The following is a 16,805-nucleotide window of genomic DNA, read 5'->3' on the forward strand; positions in this document are numbered from 1 at the left end:
ATTTCCCAAATCTCATCACAAGCCTGGAACACAATTATACCAGAGAAGTCGTAACATATATGGTCATAGTGGAAGCCAGGGGCCTGCTCCAGAGTGAAGGAATAGGATTTGGCTGTCCCTTGTGCCGAGGGAGGGCTGGGGAGCCAGTTGACATGAGCATTTCAGCCTTTACTGCTGGAGTGGGGAAGGAGACTCACATTTAAGGAGCACCTACTGTGTGCCTGGCATCGTGCCAGGCATCTTATCTTCCTTCATATACTTCCGTCCCACTAGCCTTCCTTTCCTCTCAAACCACGTTCTTCCTACCACAGGGCCTTTGCACATATCATATCTGCTCTTTCTGTTTCTTCTCATTGCTCTTTGCATGGATGTCTCTTCAACACCATTTAAGCTTTTAGCTTAAAGTTTGTCTTCTCTGGAAAGTCTTCTCCAACTCATTAAAGCCATAATTCCACTGTGTCCCACCATCACACTCTTTCCCATCACCTTATTTTATCTCATTATATGCACTTGTCTATACCCCAACCTTTTATTTGTTTGCTTGTGGTCTGCTTCCCACCGGTAGAATGTAAGCTCCTTGAAGACTCTTTCAGCATTGTTCATGACTATATGCTCAGGGACAGTGCCTGCCACAGAGTATATGCTCAGCAAATATATCTTCCTACCTTGACACTGGATCCTTTTCTCATGGAATTCTTAGTTATTAAGGACTTTTAGTAAAATGTAGCTAACAGACAACATTATATTAGCTTCAGGGGTGCACCATAGTTATTCAACATTCATATACCTAAAAAAGTGATTGCCATGATAAGTCCTGCACCCATCTGACACCGTACTGTGCTATCACATTACTGACTATATTCTCTATGCTGTACGTTACATCCCCATGACTACTGTGTAACAACCAATTTGTACTTCTTAGTCCCTTCCCCTTTTTCACCCATCCCCCTAGCTCCCCTCCCATCTGGCAACCATCAAAATGTTCCCTGTATCTATGAGTTTGTTTCTGTTTTGTTTGTTTATTTTGTTCTTTAGATTCCACATATAAGAGAGATCACATTTAATCGGTCTTTCTCTGTCTGACATACTTCACTCAGCACAACAGGTCCAGCCATGCCCCTGAAGATGCAAGAACCCATTTCCTTCTGTGGCTGAGCAATATTCCATTGTATGTAGTAACCACCTCCTCTTTATCCATTCACCCATCTACAGACACCCAGGCTGCCGCCACATCTTGGCCATTGTAAACAGTGCTGCAATGAACATATAGATGCACACGTCCCCTCAAAGTAGCATTTGGGTTTCTTCAGATAAATACCCAGAAGTGGGATTACTGGGTCCTTCTTTGTCTCTTATTATTGCCTTTGTTTTAAAGTCTATTTTGTCTGGTATAAGTATTGCTACCCCGGTTTTAAATTTGTTTGTTTGTTTGTTTCTATTTTCATGAAATATCTTTTCCCCATTCCTTACTTTCAGGCTGTGTGTGTCTTTTTATCTGAAGTGAGTCTCTTGTAGGCAGCACATGTAAGGATCTTGTTTTCTTATCCTTTCAGCCACCCTATGTCTTTTGATTGGAGCATTTACTCCATTTACATCGAAAGTAATTGTTGATAGATATGTAGTTGCCATTTTATTATTCATATTTTTATCTTTTCTTTTTTTCATTGTAAAGAATTCCCTCTAACATTCCTTGTAATACTGGTTGGGTGGTGATGAAACCCGTTAGCTTTTTCTTGTCTGGGAAGCTCTTTATCTGTCCTTTGATTCTAAATAATAGCTTTGCTGGGTAATCTTGGTTGTAGGTCCTGGCTTTTCAAATTTTCATTTGAATATTTTGTGCCAATCCCTTCTGGCCTGCAAAGTTTCTGTTAAGAAATCAGTTGATAGTCTTCTGGGAGCAACCTTGAGGGTAACTAACTGCTTTTCTCTGGCTGTTTTAAGATTCTCTCTTTGTCTTTTACCTTTGGCATTTTAATTATGACGTGTCTGGGTGTGGAGATCTTTGGGTTCATCTTGTTTGGGATTCTCTGCACTTTTGGGGCTTGTATATTTATTCCCTTCACCAGGTTAGGGGAGCTTTCAGTCATTATTTCTTCAAATAGATTTTCAATTCCTTGCTCTCTTTCTTCTCCTTCTGGTACCCCAATTATGCAAATGTTGGTATGCTTGATGTGGTGCCAGAGGCCCCTTAAACTATCCTCATTTTTTTTTTAAATTCATTTTTCTTTTTGCTGTTGTGATTGGGTGTTTTATGCTAACTTATCTTCTAAATCTCTGATTTGATCCTCTGCATCCTCTAATCGACTGTTGATTCCCTCTAATGTATTCTTCATTTCAGTCATTGTATTTATTTCTGACTGGTCCTTTTTTTATGTTTTCTATCTCTTTGTTGATGTTCTCCCTGAGATAATTGAGCATCCCTTAACTAGTGTTTTTAACTCTGTGTCTAGTAGATTGCATGTCTCCATTTTGTTTAGTTCTGTTTCTAAAGTTTTGTCCTAGTCTTTTATTTGGCCCATTCTGCATCTCTGCCCCTCCTACCAGACTCGAGATGGCTTCTTTTTTTTTATGTCCTTAGAGGTAGGGCTTTGTTTCAGCTAGACTTCAGGCAATTCTCAAGGACAGTTGTTCTGTAGTTTAGTTGTGATTTTGATGTGGTTGTGAGAGGAGGCAAACACAGTGTCTACTTACTCCACCATCTTGGAAATCCCTCCTGTGGAGTATTATGTGAACCTCCCAAACACCTGACGAGGTGGTATAAACTATTGCATTGTGCACATGAAGAAACAGAGTGATCGATTGGGGGGCATGAGGGACTTGTCCAGTTAATAAGTGAAAGAACTAGGACCTAAGCTAAGACTTTGATTTCAAAGCCATACCTTTGGGTACACAACACTGCTTCCCTAAGGACTGCAGATCAGCACAACGTAGGACACACACCATTAGCATCACCAAGATCCCTCCGTTCCCATCAAGCAAGCTTCTGCTTCTAACCTGGGTTTTTAAGGAGATCATGCTAAGAAAAGAAGGTGCCAACCATCTGGCATGAATATGTCATGTTGCCTGGCAGTTCTCTCTCCCAGAGAAAGTTAATTACTGGGAATTTCTATCTGATATCCAGTCTTTCAGGAGAACTCGGTTAATATGAGCCCACATCCTGCCCCAGCTCCACAATGGCTGTCTGCTCCTGGGGGTACTGACACAACCAGCTCCTAAACACGCTGAGCTGAGAAGCAATGCCTGCAGCCACCCCATGGGGGCGGGGGTGGCTGCCATGTGAGATTTGGGGTGAATAAGGAATGCTCAGATGACATTTACTTCAGTACTTCTTGCCAAATAGCATTATAACGAATCCCCTTGCACGGAACGTCTCCCCAACTCCAGAGGGTGACCCATTTCTTTTAAATGATATCAGACAGAACAAAATTCCCAGAAGAGCAAAAGATATGGACATTGTGTGGAAGGGGGGTATTGTACAGCTTGCCTGGCTTTGTGCCCCACATAGCCCTCTCCTGTCTGCCACTGAAGCCATCAGCCACCCCCACCTGTAGCTGAGTCCTGATCCAGGCTCCAGAATAAGCTCACCTCCCTTCAGGTTCAGCTCTGACTTGATGTCCCAATTCTAACTGTTGGGTAATCTGTCTTCTACACCTGGACTGCTTGCTATTGAATCCCAGTCCTAGTGACAGGGAATTCATTTCACACATTGCTATTTATGTGGGTGTCTAAGGCAAATAGAATGGGGATGAGAGCAGTGGCTTCCTGGTTCTCTACCTTCAGGGTAGCAGCTCACCTCATGGGTAACTTCTGGGGGTTATTCTGAGATTCATGGCGACATCCAAGCAAGACCCCACTCTTTCATCTTTTCCAGCAATTTTCAGCACCAAATTTCCTTTTACACCTAAAATGATCAAGATTGTTTCTCTTCAAAAACTCACAGACACAGACAATAGTTTAGTAGTTCCCAGAAGGTAAGAGGGGAGGGGGGTGGTAAATGAGGGGAAAGGGGATCAAATATATGGTGATGGAAGGAAAACTAACTCTGGGTGGTGAACACACAATGGGATTTATGGATGATGTAATACAGAATTGTACACCTGAAATCTATGTAATTTTGCTGACAACTGTCACCCCAATAAACTTTAATTAAAAAAAATGATTGTTTCTCTTGCCTTCACTAAACCATGACCCCTATAGTCTGTTATGGGTCTGGTCATGGGCTAAGACAGTCCTGCCCCAGGGAGCTGAGTCCAGTAGGGCAGGAGTTGGGGTGGGTACGAACATGAAGGAGACCCCAGGAGAGACCTGTGATGGAGGGAAGACCAGAGGCTGCTGAGCACAGAGGGGGTATCTGGGTGTCAGAGACAGCTCCCCTGAGCAGACTCCAAGGACAAGGATTATTTCTCATGCAGAGAAAGAAGGATGACATTCTTGGTGGCGAGAGACCATGTGCAAAGGTCTTCCAGGAACCTGTGCCCTGCCTCTTAACTTCCCTCCAAGAAGTGGCCTCACTTCCTGCAGACGGACTTCTCAGACCCACCCCTCTGTCAGCCTGGAGCTGCCCACAACGACTTGCAAGGCTTGCTTTAGCCCCCTGCCTGCACTCTGAGACCCTCCCATGTTACCTCTGCCTGACCTTCTTGAGGCTGACCACTTGCCAGATGCCATCTACCTAACTGCGTGATTTCCACATGTCATCTCATTCACGCATTCATTCACCTGTTCATGCATTCATCCAACACATATTTATTGAACACCTACTAGATCCTGGGTACTGCTGTAGGCAGGGGAGATACAGCATTGAACCAGATGGATGTGAGTATATGGAGCTCACATCCTAGTGGGCAGACAGTCAACAAGAGACGAGTAAAGTATATAATACATCAGATGAAGATGAATACTATTGGGGAAAAAGTGCTATGGAAAAACATGCTAAGGCAGGGAAGGGGACCCAGGAATGCCAGGGCTGGTTGCAGTCTGAAATAGATGGTCAGGACAGCCCCACTCACAGATGGGTAAAGATCTAAACCGGATGAAAGAACCAGCCATGCAAACGTCTTGGGGAAAAGCAGAGGAAGAGGGAACAGCAAGGCCAAAACCTCAGGTGGAGGATCTTTGCATCTTCAACTGCGGTTGACCTTGCTTTATAGGTCAGGAAACTAGGGTCTTGCCCAAAGTCACATAAGTAGGATGTATAGGCACGTGTGACCTGCCACAAAGCCCACACTGCCATTCCTTGCTGCCTGTCATCCTCTTTTGATACTGGGTTCCAGATTCTTGGCAGGCTTCCCCGCCACCCCCACCCCCCCCACCTGTGGCTTGGCCCAGGTCTGTCTGAGCTCCATAGGTGTGTCTGGTCACCTGTCCTATCCTTTCTCCTCCTGGCCTGGCGTGTGTCTGACACGGAGCTTGCCTCACGTTTGGCAGGACAGCAGTTTCTATATTTAGGCGACTCATGAATCTTTCTGAGATCCTGATGAATTGCCGTCTTCCTGTGCTCTCACTGGAGTCACACTTCTCTGAGATTCAGACGTTGATGTTCCCTGAGACCTTTCCCACAGGAGTGACTAACTAAAGGTGGCAGAAGTGGCCCAATTCCTGTAGGAATGACAGTGGCATTGGAGGGGTAGAGAACTGACCAGGCTCTCTGGAAAGAGCTGTCCCTAAACTATAAACACACATACACAATTACAGATACAACTACACACATAATACACACACACACACACACACACACACACACACACACACACACACACACACACACACACACACACACCCCTCCTGACTATTGGCAGGAGTTTGCTCAAGGTTTGGGGCTTCCTGGCAGCTATGTCTTGTAATGGGCCCTTTGGAATCATGACCCACCTGTCAAGAATCTTTTGGCGTCAGGAGCCGCCCTGGAACCTGGGAGGGACCTTCCAAGGCAGGACTTCAGTGGCCCCTCCCCTTTCCATGTGAATTTCCCTAGCATCCCCATCCTCACTAGGAGGCGGCCAGTTGACGGCTTTCTCCCTGACACTTTACTAACCTCCAGTTCGGAACCAAGTCCCTGCTCGTCCCTCCCCATGCTCTCTGTACCCATTATGCTGGGTTTCAGAAGTCCCCTTCTCCTCACACTTACCATGTGCATCGTGATGCTTTTCACTGTACTCACATCTGTCCTCTCCGACACACTAACAGCTGTTTGAGACTTAAGAACCACAGAGACTAAGGGAGCACCTGGCACAAAACATTGCAGTTGGTTCCGAGGCCCGGCTGGCCCTGGGCTCCTACCTGAGTTCCCGGATGGGAGCTCCCTGCGCCAGAAGGCCTGTGCCCGAGGGTTACTGGGTGACTCTGGTCATGTTTGCCCTGATAGCCTGCTCTCCCCTTTGCCAGCTCTGGCATCGGGGCAGGGGAGAAGGTGCTAAAGTCTTGCTGTGCAGCACTGAGGTTCACAGAACACTAGGCTGGGTGCTCAGACTTGGTCTACTCCCGTTGTTTCAATATTCATAAGGGAAAACTAACGCCCCGAGATGGACAGTCACAGAATGGATCAGTCTCGGGTCAGGCTGTCTTCTAAGGGGTGTGTGTGTGTTGGTGAATACATAGACTTAGGGGGCCTTTGTTGGTGTTTCAAAGGCTGGTTGGGAGGGAGTGTGGTGGGGGTGGGAGGTCTGGTTCATCTCTTAAGTGGGCCCAGCCCCTGAATCAGCCAGAAAAGGCTTCCTTTCTGGGTTCCTGGATTCCGATGCCACTCTGACCAAGCACCTTCCTGCCCATTTAAAGAAACTCAATTCCAGAGAGAGCGACAAAGACATCACCTTTGGGTGCCTCTGCCAAGATTCTCAGCCACCTCTTGAAGAGACGAGCCAGGACAGTAAAAGGTAGTGGAAGATGTACCTTTTCCATGTGGCAGGTGCTCCCTGTAGACTAGGTATAGAGTTGACATTCACTCACTATTTACTGGAGACCCACTGAGCTATTCCAAGCATTGTGTGAGGGCGTGAAAGGGTCAAAGATATAAATGAGAGAATAAAGGACTAACTGGTTAGAGAGCACCTTCTAGATTGCTGTAATGGACACTCGCATACACCGAAGGCTTCGGCATGCGTGGACTCTGGACTCAGTCCAACCTGGACTGAATTCCAGGTGTGAGTTCTTGAACAAGATTCCAATAATAATTGCTGAGATTCAGACATTGAGGTTCCCTGAGACCTTCTGCTCTATTTATCTACCACACTTCATGCCCCAGGTCCCTGAGCGAAGGCAGGACCCACTTCCCTAGGGCTTCAAATAAAGCCCACCCCTACTGGATTCATCCTTGCAGTCACTGGAAGGTGGGATGCAGGGAAATACAATGAGAACTGAGACAGCAGGCGAAGCCCGAGCCTGAGCAAACACAGCTCTGCTCCCCTGTACTAGAGGAGCAGTGTTGCATCAAGGTGGCTCGGCAGGATGCATCTCAACCACCCGTCAGAGAATGTCACATTCAGCTAAAGCTTTAGAAATGACAGTGATTTGTTTGTTTCCTCTGAAGAGCTAAAAAAAGAGGCAGGATTTTGAATTGCTCCTATGAAAAGAACATCATTTGGTAACAGACCGGAATCACAGAATCAATATCTCACGGATGGAAAAGATAGCAATGCCCATCTCCTAGGCAGGTTGGGACAATTAAATGAGCCGGTGCATATAAAGTTTCTCGTATGGGGTTTGGCACATAGCAGGTGCACGTGACCTGACCATGTGATCCAACCCCCTTGTTTGCATCCCAAGCCACTTTGGTCACGTGCACCTCCTCCTTCTCAGGACTCTGATGCCATCAAACCAGCATGTCCTCCCGTACGTGTCTGCCGTTTCTCTTGGTGGCACCACTCCCCCAGGTGAGGCAGCCATAACCAAAGCCTCACAGGCAGCTGGGACTCCTCTTTTGACCTCTATTCAGTCACTTGCCAAGTTGTAGGGGTTCTACTCCCACGGTGGCCCCCAGTTCTCTTTCTATCTTCTTAACACTCATCCTAGTTGAGTTCCTTGTAACTTCTCACCTGGACCATTGTCGCGGCCTCAAAATTACCTCCCAATCCCCCACATTCAGCTTTGGTGTCTCTTTCTCCAAACAATTCTACCCATGATGCCAAATGGATTTTCCCAAAGGAAGCGCTGCTCTTACCCCTTCATTCAAACATCTTCAACGGATCCGCATTGCCTCCTGCCTTAGGCACAAGCTCCTCACTCTGGCACTCCAGGCCTTACTGCCTGGTGCCTCGGGTCTGACTTCCTCAGCTTTCTTTTGGCATTTCTCCTGGGTAAATTCTATGCAAAACCAGACCACTGGCCATTTCCCAGACATGGACATTCTGCTCTATTTACCCACCTCCAAGCCCAATGCCTGATACGCTTTCCTCACTCTGTGCGCGCCCAAGTCCAACCCATCATTCAGGGCCCTTCAAATGTCATTTCCTACAGGAAGAATTCCCTCTCCTCTCCAACCAGATGTTGTCATTTGTTCCCTATGAATTCACAGAACATCGTGGCTCGGCCCTGTCCTGAGACACTCTCGCTGGTGGAACTTGCACTGTGGACATTTGTGTCCACGCCTCCCCCCCACCCTCCCCCTGATAAAGGTCAGGAACGGAACCCAGCTGCTTTTGAATCTGCTATAGTGCCAAGCAGGGGATTCAAACGGTGTATACCAGAGGCACTGAGGAAGTGAAAGCTGGTCTGTATCGTGGCCTGGGAAATAGATTTCCCACTGAATGGCTGGGTCGTCTGAGGCTTTCTTCTCCCTCCCTGTGTCCAGCTTATGCTGCTGCTGCTCCAGGACAGTGACTTCCTGAAACCTGGAGGCTCCGGGACTGCTCTGTGCTGATTGGCCATGGGAGATTTTATAAAATTGCCAAGGTCAGAGGTCACTGAGACATCATCCTTTCTAATGACTTCATGTTATAGAAGAAGAAACTGAGGCCCAGAGAAGGCAAGTGAGTTGTCCAAGGTCACACAGAGGCTCGGACCAGAATCTTAGAGGCATTGTTAGCCAAAGGGACTTAGTCACCTGTTTACTTATTCATCTGCTCAACTTCCTTTGCTGAGAATTAGATGCAGATCAGGCACTGCAGAGGTCCTGCGGATTCAGAGAGAAGAAAGAGAGAGTTCCTGTTCTCAAGGGACTCATGGGCTGGCTGGTGTGGGAGTGGAAGGAACAGATATGTCACTAGACAATCTTCAAGGAGAGAGAACAGTGATGGGAGAACAGAGGTGGGCACCTCACCTAACCTTGGCTAAGGGTAAAGATGGTATCTTCTATTACCACTGGTCCCACATACACCCCAGCTTCTGCCCCAGATCCCAGGGATGGCCCAGCCTGTGCTTCCAACTCTTTCCAACTCCTCTCCCACAGTCTACACTGCTGAGACAGCATTTGACGGAAGCAACGGAATGGAGAAAGATGCTTTGTATCACCCCCAAGCTCTGCGATAGAGGTTCCACTAGACACACATGAGCCACTTAGCGTAGTGCCTCACGGACAGCACGCCCTCATTAAAAGTTAGCTATTTATTGTTACAGATAAGAAACGAGAGGCTTAGGGAAGTTACGTAATGGACCCAGAATGACACACCTAGTAAGCGGGGGAGCTGGACTTTGAACCCGTCTGTCTTCCAGGAAATCTCTCCTCTTTCCCAAATGCCGCCCAGATACAAACTGGAGACTCTAGCGTCTCTTGTGGCCCTTGAACTAATGGAGATGATCCATGAAGCCCAGGAGTCAGTGAAGGCCCAGCTGTTTCCCAAATCCTGTCACACACAGCAGAGGGCGGTTCTGGAGAAGAGGTCTCTTCCGGGAGCCTCTCGCCCCCGTGTCTTGGCCCAAGCCCACATTCGCAGCACTCACTGCTACCTCCGATAACTCCAATTCTCACCCAGAATCCACTGTCATAACATCTTCAGAAATAATTTTTGCAGCCTTGGGTGGGCCTCCCTGCGTCCCTTTATACCAGAGAAGGCACAGGACCCCCGAAGATGAGTCAATCAACTTCAAAGCCAGTCTTGTCCTGGGTTAGGGAGGCAACGGAGGGGAGAGAGCGTTCTGGAAGCTAATAGTGTGGAACCAATAAAGAGGACCGTACTCCTAGTAGTAGCTGGAAACACGCTCTGTCATTACGTGGGAATGTGGGAGCCTTCCAAGACGACCAAGTGTAGCCAAGTCACCCTTTTGGTAAATCCTTCCTCGAGTTTTACACACCGGAAAATTCTTTTCATGGAAATATCTGGCAGGGAGAGCTAAATCTATGGGGAGAGACTCGTGATCCACATGGCAGGACCCTGATTCAGAAGGACTCAGTACACCGAAATCTAGATATATGAAGCCCATCAGTGATTACTTATGTTACAAAAAGATTCACCTCCAAATTCCCTTTGAGTAGAAAATGGCTTCCCGTTGTCGTTTGTAAGACAGACCATTAACTATTTGACTAGGAGACGGGGAGCATGAGGTCAGACAAAATCAAAGGTAGGGAAAAAAATCTACCAACTGGAGTTCCTCTAGGACAGCTCTCAAAAGAAAAAAGAAAAAAAAAAGAAAAAAGAAAAGAAAGATAGAAAAGAAAAAAAAAAGCCAGGAGGGAAGGCACCGTAGTCCTTTATGGCCTTGTTTTTATGGCGCAGTCATTCCTGTTGTGCAGGCTTCACCAAAGGCATTTGTCTCATTCGTGCAGCTCCCTCACATATGTACCAAATGGCCAGGTGTTTCCCATATCCTCCACCCCCGCCTGGTACCCCCCCGCAAATGAACACACCTCAAGAAAGAGCTAGAAACCCAGCAAGACACAGCATGGGAGTTTCTTGCACACAGGGCTTCAAAAATCTCACAAGTCATAAAAGGGCTAAAGCTCAGGTTGCTCAAACCCTCATCAGACACCTTTATAACAACAGTCACATCCAATGTTTCCTTCCGTTTTCCTAGTGACCGGGAGCTCTCTGCTTCCTAAGGGAACCCATTCTACTTTGCCCAGCCCGAGCAATTGGAAGCTGTTAGTGTCGAGCCGGACAGAAGGAGCTACACCCACTTGATCTAGGTCCACCTTCTTTTACTCCACAGGCCTTCAGACGTATGACACTGTGGGCCTCAAACAAGGTAAACAGATGTCAAGGCTGGACTGGCTCCTCAGGGTCCGACATGCTGAGGGGGGCAGCAAACCCCTTAAGGTACTAGTGATTTGATGCATCACCTCTGTGAGCCTGAGGGGAGCAAGATAGTACCAGAAACTGGAAGACTCACGTGCTCAGTCTTATTCTGCCACTGGCTCTCTCCAACAGCCAGTAAATATTTATTTATTTTTTCCTACCTAGAGAGAATCTCACCAAAGTCCGCAGTTTTAGATGACCAGCAAATTCCTATCTCTAGACCAAAGTTCATCTCAGAACTCTAGGCCTGTAAATCCCATTGTTATTTAAAATTGTGTTTTAGTTCTTTTAGAGTGTCTTCAGACTCAATGTACCCAAACTTGGTCACCTTTTGGGGACCCGATCCCATTGAAAGGTGCCATCATGCTCAAAGAGTCATCTTTCAAACTTGCTCTGTCTACACTCTTCCCGCCAATCCATTACCAAGTTCGATTGATTTTACGCCCTAATTATATCTCAGTTCCACCTGATTTTCTCCATCACCGCCATCACCGTGTTTATTACCCGTTACCTGGACTCTTGCACTCGAACGCCTACTAGGTCTCCCTGCATCCACACTGGCCTTCCTCCAGCGGGTTCGCCAAATTAAAGTGATTTCTTCAGAGCACAGATTTGATCACACCTCCCTGCTTAGAACTGCTCAGAGTTTCCCATTGTCCTCAGGATGGAAGCATCACCGTTGGACACAGGGTCCAAATCCTGTGCTGTGGCCTCGGTCTCTTCCTCGCCATCTCCAGCCTCTTCTGGCTCCACCCCTCGCAAGTCCTTTGCAAACATTGTCCCCTTTGCCTGGAAAGCCCGTCCCTGCCCCCATAGCCTAGTTAAATCCTTTTCCTTCAAATCTCAGCGTGATGGCCAATTCCCCGACTCATACACACTCATAGCACCGTGACGCTCTCCCTCATTGCACTGGTCAGGGTTGAAATGCTTATTTTCACTGGTGTAATTCTTTGATTGATGTCTGTCACTCCTACTGGCTTTTAAACTGCACGAGGGGAGGGAGCAAAGGGTCTGTTTCTGTTCACTCGTGCATCATTCTCCCTGGCAGTACAGTACTTGCTACACAGAACTTTCGTAATAACTATGAGTGGCATGGATGAACAAGACATCCTGCACTCCCAAAGGACCGTGTCCTAAAGCTTAGCCAATGAAGCTAAAGCCTATACTTTACAGGCGACTGTCAGGGCAGTGGGTGAGTGGGGGCAACATTTTTCATGTGTGGAGTGGCCTTGGGAGCTAGTGAAATGCCCAGCCCCCACCCCCGCCACAGGTGGCAGGCAGACGGCTATGGTGAAATTAAACCTGGCTCAGCATGGCCGGTGGGCAGCTCACCAGGCACAGTGGGAAAGACAGGTCTGCAGTGGCGTACGCTGGCTGTCCGAGGCATGGTGTGCAGGCCCCAGCCCCATGTGTACTTCCTTACACTTGGGGACACAGTCACACTGGAGGCCCTCTGCACAGCCACTTGGTCCCTGCTAGGGCTGCGTGTCACACAGCACCCTGTAGGAGTGATACCTTTCCTTCAGACTTCATGAGAAATTCTCTGCTGTGCGCTCTTCCAGGTCGGAGAACCCAAGGAACTTTAGTACGAAGTGTGGTCCCCAGACCAGCAGCCCCTCGGGCTCTACCTTGGTCCTAGTGAACGAGAAGCTCTGGGTCCAACACCCCGACTTTAAATAAGCCCTCCAGGCTGTCACTTCATTTCACACAAAGGTATCAGAAAGAACATCACACAAATATATCAGAAAGAACATCAGTGTTGGAAGGTGGAAACCGGATATAGAATCCTGGCTGCCTCTTTGCCTGGCAGTGGGGCCCTGAGCAGTTCCTGGATCAGCTTGAATCGAGTGTTGTCATCTGTGAAATGGGGACATTACTCCCTTCCCCGTGGAGATCTTGTGAGAGCTCCCATGTCATGTGTCCGGCATACTGCAGGTGCTCCATAAGTATCATTTCCCTTCCTTCTTTCACCCCCCCACCCCTACCCCGAACTCGTTTTATAAATGAGGAGGCTGACTCAGGAGTCAGGTCACACGGAGAGCATGAGGGAGAGCCAGGTGGGGGTACAGTCTGATTCCTCACCCAGGACTTCACCACTTCTGAGAGGACTCAAATGAGAGAGAGACAGGCCGGCAGCAGGGTGCCGGAGTCCTGGGACCCAGCAGCACAGCCTGACTGACGTGAGGGCCAACGACCAGGGAAAGGAAACAAAAGTGCCACAGATCCGACCGACGGGGGTGCCAAGCTCACAGGCCGCTCTGTGTGAGCTGCTAAAGAGGCTGAAGGCGCCAGGGGAAGGCGAGAACTTGGGGGCCTCTGTGAAGGCAGCTGGGCCTCAGTGGGGGGGGGGGTGCATTTTTCCTGGCCCCTTTCCTGCCTTCTGGAGGGCGGCTAGAGGAAGGGCCATGAGTAGCTGGAAGCTCCTAAGGAAAACAAAATGCTTGGAAGCTGTGAGTGAGCCCCGCTTGCAGAAGACAGCCATCAGCCCCAAGGGGAAGAGCGCTGGCTCTGAGCCAGACAGATCTGGGTTCTGAGCCATGAAATAGCCATGAGATCTTGGGCAATGTCCAGGGTCAGTTTTCTCATCTGTAAAATGGGAGGGATGGGGGAGAATACGACTTTCCTATCCAGGACTGCTGTGAGGATTAATGAAACAAGTTCCATAAATCTGCAAGCACATTGCCTAACACAACGTAACGACACCATCCACGCTACCTCCTTCCCCCATCAGGCTTCTGTTGGCTAGTTCCTGTGTCCCAGACAACCAGATGACAAAAACCTTTGATGAGCTGGCTGCTCTATTAACCTGGCTGAGTGAAGGTGTCACGAGTCCCTCCCCAGCCTTGGGGGTCTGCTCTGCAGGCTGTGGCTAACCAAGTGTGTTAGCTTCTGGTGGTCCAGAAAGTCAAAGGAAAATTGGGCGAAAGACTATGGGCAGACCTCCCAGGATTCACTCATGTAGGAAATCTCCACAAGTTCTGAAAATCAAATCCATGTATCAATTCATTTGTTTGTCAAAAGCTCACCAACGTTGATTCTGTGAGCGATGCCGCATTCATGCTGGATACCAAGATTAATAAGATACGGCCCCTGCCCTTGGGGAGCTCATATCTTAGTGGGGGTGCAAAGGACTCAATGGCTTTGCTGCCACTGTGTAGTCACTGGGACCGTCCACAGACATCCTCCTCCCCGCAGGGACACAGTAGGGTGGATTGCACTCCCCTGCAATATGACTTCAGGCCATATGTGACTTGCATTGCCCAGCCAGGGAGAGCAGCATGTGTCACTGTAGGGAGGACACTTTCACAGTCAGAGCACCTATGCCCTCCCCCTGCCCTGGGAACAATGGAAGCTCATGTGGAGATGGAGCCTGGGTCCCTGAGTGACCTGCTGTCGATCCATGTTGGACACATAACATAAGCCAGAAATGAATTCATGTTGTGCTAAGCCACTGCAGTGTGGGGGTTGTTTCTTACACAGCATAACCCAGGCCATTCTGACTGACACAGCCACCAAGCACCATACCGACCCTGATGCCTTCGCCGTTATGGATGAATCCTGCCCTCTGCGTGCTCCCCGCCCACCCCCCACTCCTGCCAAAAATGGAGCTTTCTTTACCAGCATTTAAACCCTAAGCAATAGAATGAAAGTACTCTTATTTCTAATGAATATGAGATGGCTTACATAAAGCTAAGTACTCTGGTGATTAAAAAATAGCCGACATAGAATATCAACATTTCTTCTTCTACTGCTAAAGTGGCCTATTAAATTGATACTGATTACGCATTTTTTTTTTTTTTTTGCAAAATCTCACTCTCTGAAACTGATGCTTTGCAGTTTCAACCCAAGATCTGATCTAGCCTGAAATACATTTCCCCCCTCCCCCGATCTCTGTAGGGGACATTTCTAGGCACTTTGTCCAAGTAGTTGTTGGCATAAGGCAAGTCGTGTGGGTACTTTGTGTCCCCCAACTTCCAAAGATAGTCCTGAGGTACTGTCACTTTAGTTTTAAAAGCACTCCTTTTTGCTTTACTGTGATTTAATTATTTTGCCTTCGTAGGACTATGGAGATAAAAGAATTCACAAATAGGAGGAAAAGCTTTTTTTCCCCCCAGGTAGAAGATGTGGCGCCTGCAGCAGGTTGAAATGACTTCATGTGGCTCCCACATTGAGAACAACAGCTCTCCCACTAGAGAAGCAACTCTTTTCAGCCTGTAAAAGCTTTCTCATTCATTCCCCAAGACCAGTTGCTGCTGCCTCCCTAGTGTCTGGGGAATCCACTCCCTCCCTCCATCTCTGCTGCTGCCCTCTCCACTCAGACCCCCTCACCTCTTCCCTGGACGGCTCCGTTTCTTGGTGCTCTCAGTCTTGCCGTTCCAATGTATTCTCCACCTCGCAGCCGAGAGTGACCTTTCTAAAATATATGTCTGAATATTTTATGCCTCTACGCAAAGTCCCTCCCCACTGTTTTCTGGGAGAAGCTTGATTTTGGCACACCCTTCTGTAACCCCGTCCCGGCTCACCTCTCCAATCGTCTCTCTGCCTCCTACTGTAACCCGAGCACGCTGCAACCACTAGGAAGATGCCATATTCTTATCTCCTGGCCTCTGCATAGACAGTTTCCCCTTCAGGGAAAGTCCTTTATCTGTTCTTCTCTACAATTTTTTCATCCTTCAGGTCCCTGCTCCTGTTCTGAGAGGTCGGTCTCCCTTTTAAACTTTTCACGACTGGCATCCTGTAGGCTTCCCTGTAGGGTTCTAGTACGTTCCACATTGCATTGAAACTGAGTATCTGTCTGTGTCCCCCATTAGACTGTGAGCTCTTTGAGGGCTGGGGACATATCTCATTTCCCTTTCTACCTGCAGAGCCTGGCACATAGGTGATTGGTAGGGACTTGTTGAAGAAGGGTGAAAGAACCTATTACGTCTTTTGATCTGGATGACAATTCAGCGATGTAGGCTGAGCAAGCATTGTCCCCAATTTCACAGCTGCGGAAACTGAGGCTCAGGGACACATAGTCTGAATGCCATCTTTTCATGACTTCATGAGCCCCAGCCAGGCTCACCCGAGAGGCACAGGGGACAGAGAGAAAACAGTAAATGGATTTGCAGCAAGACCCACACCAATGCATCTGATCTAGTCAGTTACGAATCTGAATGCCTTTGTTCCATGACTGAGGATATGGCTGGCTGGGGACAGCTTGCATCCATAAGTGCAATGAGATTTCTGGTAATAATCACCTTGTGATCCCCACTGCAATTCCTCCAGTGCAAGGACGGTGCTCTGGTGAGGGAAGTCCCCTGCCATGCAGAGGCACCCCCTGTGCCCCACTAGCCTTCAACCTGCCTAACACATTGAGTTAATTGAGAACCAAAGACAGATTTTGCAGTGCTTATTTTATAGTGTATGGACCTCCAGAAATCCGGGAGCCCTCATATGAAAAAAGGGGCTCCCATGTTCCTGGGTAAAGAGAGCCGTTGCTATAAACACAGGAAACACACAAGAAAGAGAATTGCGATGGTGAGGGACATGGACGTGACCTTGGCCAAAGGAAGTAGGAAAAACGGTCCTGGGGGGCGGGGGGGTTGCCATCTGCCATCAGATAGAGGGGACACCAAACACAACAAATCAAGGTGGTAGACT

General features: G+C 48.1%; 1 protein-coding gene across 5 annotated transcripts in view; it reads right to left on the reverse strand.

Moving 5' to 3' along the window:
* The window catches only part of ASIC2 (acid sensing ion channel subunit 2), a 960,074-nt gene that overhangs the window by 122,457 nt on the left and 820,812 nt on the right, over nucleotides 1–16,805 (reverse strand). The window lies entirely within an intron of this gene.

Source organism: Rhinolophus sinicus, linkage group LG15 (genome assembly GCF_036562045.2).
Source record: "Rhinolophus sinicus isolate RSC01 linkage group LG15, ASM3656204v1, whole genome shotgun sequence".
In the NCBI taxonomy this organism is placed as follows: Eukaryota; Metazoa; Chordata; class Mammalia; order Chiroptera; family Rhinolophidae; genus Rhinolophus; species Rhinolophus sinicus.